This window comes from Cervus canadensis, chromosome X, assembly GCF_019320065.1.
Source record: "Cervus canadensis isolate Bull #8, Minnesota chromosome X, ASM1932006v1, whole genome shotgun sequence".
NCBI lineage: Eukaryota > Metazoa > Chordata > Mammalia > Artiodactyla > Cervidae > Cervus > Cervus canadensis.
Genome location: NC_057419.1, coordinates 27,158,770 through 27,165,211, shown reverse-complemented (window position 1 = coordinate 27,165,211; position 6,442 = coordinate 27,158,770). Strand labels below are relative to the sequence as shown.

The window sequence follows — 6,442 nt, the reverse complement described above, 5'->3', positions numbered from 1 at the left end:
TTGGGGGCTGGCTTCCTTAACATACCTACATTTAAAATTCATCCATGCTGTTTCATGTGTTATGAGTTTGTTCTTTATTATTTGCTGCATAATATTCCATTGTGTGGATATACTGGGGTTTGCTTACCCAGTTAACAGATTTTGGTTGTTTTCCATTTGGGGTGATTATTATCAAAGTTGGTATAAATATTTGCAAATAAGATTTCCTGTGAATATAAGTATTCATTTCACTTGAGTAAATATCAAGGCATAGCAATGTTGGGTAACACGGTAAGTCTGTGTAACTGGACAAGAAACTGTCAAACTGTTAGTGGCTGTACCATTTTGTATTCCCAACAGCAATGTTTATTTTTTTTATTTTTTATTTTTTTAGTTCTACCACTTTATTGCTACCAACTCATCTCCCTCCACCCTTGTGCACACACGCTCAGTCATGTAACCCCATGAACTGCAGCCCGCCAGGTTCCTCTGTCCATGGACTTTTCCAGGCAACAACACTGGAGTGGGTTGCCATTTCCTTCTCCCCAACAGCAATGTTTAGAGTCTCCGTTGCTTCTCATCTTTGTCAGCACTTGGTATTAACAGGTCTGTTTTGTTTTAAACCATTCTAATAGGTGTCTAGTGTATTTCACTGGGGTTTTATTTTCCATGTCCCTAATGACTAGTGATATTGAGTACCTTTTATGAGCTTAGTTTCCACTTATATGTTCATTGATAGGTCTCTTCAAACATTTTGCCTATTTTTTACTGGGTTCAAGTTTGAGAGTCTTTATATGATCTGGATACTAGTCATGTAGGAGACATGTGTTTGTGAACACTTTCTCCCTGTCTGTAGCTTACCTTTCATTCTTTGTTGCTGTTCATTCTCTCAGTCATATCTGACTCTTTGTGACCCTGTGGACTGCAGCATGCCAGGCTTCCCTGTCCATCATAAACTCCTGGAGTTTGTATAAATTCATGTCCATTGAGTCGGTGATGCCATCCAACCATCTCATCCTCTGTTGTCCCCTTCTCCTTCTGCCTTCAATCCTTCCCAGCATCAGGGTCTTTTCATTCTCCTAACAGTGCCTTTTGAAGAGCAAAATTTCTTAATTTTTATGAAGTCCAATTGATCACTTTTTTTCTCCTCTAGGTTGTGCTTTTGGTATCAGGTCTATGTAATCTTTGCCTAGCCCAAGTTCACAAAGCTATTCTCCTATGTTTTCTTTTAGAAGTTTTATAGTAGTGAGCTTTTATATTGTGGTTCATTGTCTATTTTGAGTTCATTTTTTTATAAGTTGTCAGGTATAAGTCAAGGTTCATTTTTTGCCTATGGGTGTCCAAGTGTTCCAGTATCATTTGTTGAAAAGATTATCCTTTCTCCATTGAACTGCCTTCCCACCTTTGCAAAAAATCAATTGACCATATATGTTAAGCCCTATTTCCGAACTCTCATTTCTGGTCCACTGATCTGTCTATCCTTGTGCCATATTACTGTGTCTTAATTACTGTAGCTTTATAATAAATTTTGAAACCAGGTAGTGATAAATCTCCAATTTTGTTCTTCTTTTGTAGATTAATTTTGGCTATCTTAGTCCTTTTGTCTTTTCCACATTTTAGAATCACCTGTCAATTTCTACAGCTGGTCGAGTCTAAACCATAGTTCGAATAATTACCTGTGTGCCTTTAAGCAAGTTATTTGATTCTTTTGTGCCCATTTCTTCATTTATAAATTGAGTTGAGATGATAATGATGCCGCTGACGCCTACTTGGTTTAGTTATTTTTTTTTTAATTTTATTTTTAAAAAATTTTGGTCGCACTGTAAGGTATGGGGGGCTCGCACTGTAAGTTATCCCCAACCAGGGATTGAACCCCCATCGCCTATAGTGGAAACAGAGAGTCTTAACTGCTGGGCTGCTAGGGAAGTCCCTCATCTAGTTGTTTTGAAGTTTAAGGACATAGTGAGAACTCATTAAAGGTTAGCCATTTTTTTCCTCACCATCACCCTTCCAACTGCCTTTTCCTCTTGTTTCTTTAAGACAGCGGGGCACCATGGTGAGAACAATGGACTGGAACTGGGTGAGACTGATGGCAGGAAAAACAGGTCAGGAAGTGATTGCAATATCCCAGTGGTAAGTGATGAGGTCACTGTTAGTGAAGCTGTAAAGGAAGATTGAGGAGATAAGTAATTGGTTAGAGGAAGTGAAAACAAGGAGAGCTGAATTTGACTCAGAATTGCTAGCTTTAAGAGACTGTGTGGCTTGTGGTGACTTACATGGTGTCACATATAATTCACAATCTTTTCTGGGGGGGCGGGTCAAGATTGTAGAAAGTTGGGGAATGATGGCATTCTTTAGACTGCTCTTTTGCTCACTACTGCTTACCTAGGGCACAGCACCAGGCCTTGCTAGGTACTCACAGTAGACAGAATAATGCCCCTGCCCCCAGGTGTCCACATCCTACTCTTTGGAACCAGAGATTCTCTTACCTTTCAGTGCAAAAGAGACTTTGCAGATATGATTAAGCTATAGAGCTTGAGATGAGGACAGTATCCTTGACCTTCTGGGTGGGCCCAATATAATCACAAGGATCCTTATAAGGGAAGGAGGGAGGGAGGAAAGTCAGAGAGAGAGCGAGAGACTGAAAGATGCTTTGCTGCTGGCCTTGAAGATGGAACAAAGAGCTAGAAGCCAAGGAATGCAGATGGCCTGTGGGAGCTGGAAAAGTCCAGGAAACAAATCCTCCCTGGAGTCTCCAAAAAGGAATGCAGCCTTGTCAACACCTTCATTTTTTCTTAGTGAGATCGATTTCAGGCTTCTGCATTCCAGAAATATAAGATTATACATTTGTGTTGTTTTAAGCCACTGCATTTGTGGTAATTTATTATAGCAGCACTAGAAAATGAATGTATGTTTTATATACAGTGTTTAGAATTAGTGAAGATCTGTATTCTGCTGCCTGTAGTTTACTGAATCAAGGTTTGCACAACCTCATACTTCTCTAACAAAAGCATGCTACTTGGTTGTCTAATATCTGATTAAAACTGAGGGGAAAGAAGAGATGTATGAAAAAGACACAGGCAGCCTTGCCCAGAATATCTACTGTCATCCTTCTTTAATTTTACAAAATGCTTTCTTTCCAAGATCCCAAACATCAGAAACAAGTAAGTAAAAGGTTTAGGGGTCTTTGAGGAACGCAGAACAAACCCAACCAGAACAAAATAGTGGTAGGAACTCAGGCTCTGAAATCAGGAAAAACCAAAACTGAGAGGCCTATTTTGCTAATGGGGTTGTTTCCAAGTGTGCTCCTCCCAGGCCACTGCTGATTGCATTGTGGAAGAAGAGGCCACTGGCTCCCCATTTTCCCCTCAGAGGACTGCGGGGGAATGTTCCGTTTCTGTAGGCCTCTTGGCCTGGTCACTTTCCCAGCACATGCACTGCCAACTCCTTTCTGATATCAGTTCACAGTTTACACTTGACAAATCCAGCTCCCTGCCCTGGTGTAACCAGAGACAGGGATCACCCCCATGACGTAAACTGAGATTATGTAAACTGAGTTTTTAATGTCAACAGAGGTCACCTGCTCTTCAGCTCTGTTTAGCTTTCTAGAATTACAATGGCTAACAGTTATTGAGTGCTCACGGTGTACAGTATCTGCACTCCTTAATCTCTCAAAGCCCACTACAGTCTCAGTTTTACAGATGAGGAAAAAGACCCAAAAGGTTTGAAACCTCGTCAAAGCTCACATGATTGGAGCAAATTCAGGAATATATATGGTTTTTCTTAGCAGACAAACTTTCTCTTTCCCTTGAAATTAAAATGTACTGCCTAGAAGCCTTTGGGCTTAGATATTCTAGCAAGGCCTTTAGGAATCACAGCTTCTTTTTTTTTTTTTCTTCCCTATTTCTAATTTTTCCCAAGGTGAGGCATTTACTCAGGCTGAGGCTTACAGTCCATTAGAAGCTCGATTAGCAGAGCCTCGAAACACTGGAAAGGGGAAAAAATCACAAGAAAATGGGCAAATCTGAAATGTATTCATTCCCAAGAGACATGATGAAAACAACATTCAGGATCAGGATCCAGAAGCAAAGCAAGATCGGCATCATCGCCCCAAGACTCGGTTCCATCCACAATCTCATACCTGCTGAGGTCGGAAGGGGACTCCTGCTACCACTTGGAAGCATTTCCAAGGACAAGGGCTAAAACCAAAAATCTTTTCCATGGGAACCTACTATGTAGCACTGGAAACTCTATTCAATACTTTGTGATGACCTATATGGGAAGAGAATCTAAAAAAAGAGTGGATCTAAGTGTATGTATAACTGACTCACCGCTGCACAGCAGAGACTAACACAACACTGCAAATCAACTATACTTCAACAATAAGAACAAAAGGCTTGTTTCAAAAACAATGAAAAGAAACAAAAACCTTCTTCATTATCCACAGCATTCTAATCCCTAAGCCAGTCCATAGACTGCATGTTTTTATAAGAATTACCAAATGGAACTCAAAAAATGGAAAGCATGCTTTGTGCTCAAAAATATAAAAATACATTTGTGTATATATTTTATAATTGTATAAATGCTGAAATTTCATATGTAAATATTATTTAAATGGCATGTAAATATAAGGTGTATAAATAGATGTGGTAAATATAGAAATATAAGGGAAAACAGTAAGCTTTGGTATATATAATTTTAATATTTATATAATTCATGTATATAGTAAAATTCTGTGTATATTCAAGGTCATCATATTACCTTACCCAAAGAAGGTCCTATAGACAAAGTATCTCCGATTTAGTCATCCTACATTTTTGAAAAAGAGTGAAAACTTAATATATTTTTAAAAGAAAACTGTGTCATCAGATCCATTTTAATAAGGCTGACTAATGTTACTAAATATATAACACTGTCTAATACTAAATTACAGTTGAAATGCATTACTAAGAAAAGATGATAGCCCCAACTATAATTTTAGTTTTGTCACATATAAAAACGAGATATGACTCCTGGCCTACATTCTTCTGGAAATATCGTTCATTATCTGTTCATCTGTCTCGGAAAGTCAATGCCTTGTGCCATTGCCATTTTGATGATAATCTAGTCTTTACAAGGCCAAGGTATCCTCTCTTGTAAGAACCTCTCACATCCCATGTGACACATTCTATGTGTAACCCAAGCCGTAGCTTCTCCCTACTGTCTTCAAATGTGATGTTTTTTCTATTATATTTGGAGAAAAGCAGGTTCATCGTCTGTCTGCTCGAGTCACACACTTGGCACCTCCTTCTCTGCTTTGTGAGCTCCTGCTCTGCGCCACCCCGGGCAGCCTTTCTCCCCCATGTGACGACGCTGTCATGGAGAGGGAAGGTGGGCCACACTCCCTGTGGTGGCCTGCCCTTCATTCCCCCAGCAGGGGATTAAGACCTTACTGACCGCGTGGGGATAAACATCGGTTTTACAGGGTAGAAAAAGCTTAACTAAATGCTAAATATGAATTCTCTCATGCTGTTGTTGTTCAATTGCTCTGTTGTGTCCGACTCTTTGCCAATTCTCTCATAGTCCAAAGGAAAAGAACAAAGGACATTAAACACTTCATTGAGGAGGGTGGGGTACTTTTGATGGTATATCCCAGTTTTCAGACTTGCTCCCAGGCCCACTCTTCTCTGTCCCTTTGAGGGAGAGAGACAGCAGGAGACCCCTTCATCACCTGTGTTCAGTGCAGTTTTCATCCCACCATAGGAAAAGTCCACGGCCTGTCTCAGGGGTCAGCACAGTGCTGGGTTTATCAGCACTTCTGCAGTCGGCAGTTGGGGGCCCCATCCGGGCCCTCTGGGACCCCATTTACAGTATCTATGTGCTCCTCTCCTGGCTTCTGTGTGCTTTGGCTTCTGATGGTCTACATTTGAGACTCTTTTTAGAAGACTGCCCTTATGCTATTGAAACTGCTTTAAAGAGCCAGAGCCAGGGCTAGGCGGGCATAGGAGTGTGAAAGCCCAGTTCCCTGGCCTGAAGTTGGGACAAACTCAGAGGGGTGACCATCTCCAGAGGCCCCCCTGCCCTTCACAGGGTCAGGCTGAGGCTGGGTCTTCACCTGAGATCACGTCCTCAGGGTTTCTCCCCTTCCCAGTCTCCAGTTTCTCTCACCCTTTAGAGGTCTCCCTGGAAGCACTTATTAAAAAAAAAAAAAAAAAGACTCTCATATGAATCCTCATCTCAGGGTCTTCTTCTGGGGGACCAACCTCAAGCAGCACCTTTCTAGCCATTTTTAAGTGTAGTCAGCAGCTCTCTAATTCTCAGGCAGGACATTCCCAAAGTCCAGCAGAACAGCCCAGGATCTCTGGTGTGATAAGTCAGCTCGTCTGAGCTCCCTCCCCGGCAGGGCGGGATGAAACTGCGCCCCTTCTCTGCTCCAGTCCCCAGTGGGTAAATGCTGGGCAAAATAAACCTCTTTCCCAAGGAC

The 6,442-nt window shown here is 41.3% G+C and overlaps 1 protein-coding gene across 1 annotated transcript in view; it reads right to left on the bottom strand.

Annotated features, from left to right (window-relative positions):
• The window catches only part of LOC122435980 (transcription factor SPT20 homolog), a 70,990-nt gene that overhangs the window by 4,593 nt on the left and 59,955 nt on the right, over positions 1 to 6,442 (bottom strand). The window lies entirely within an intron of this gene.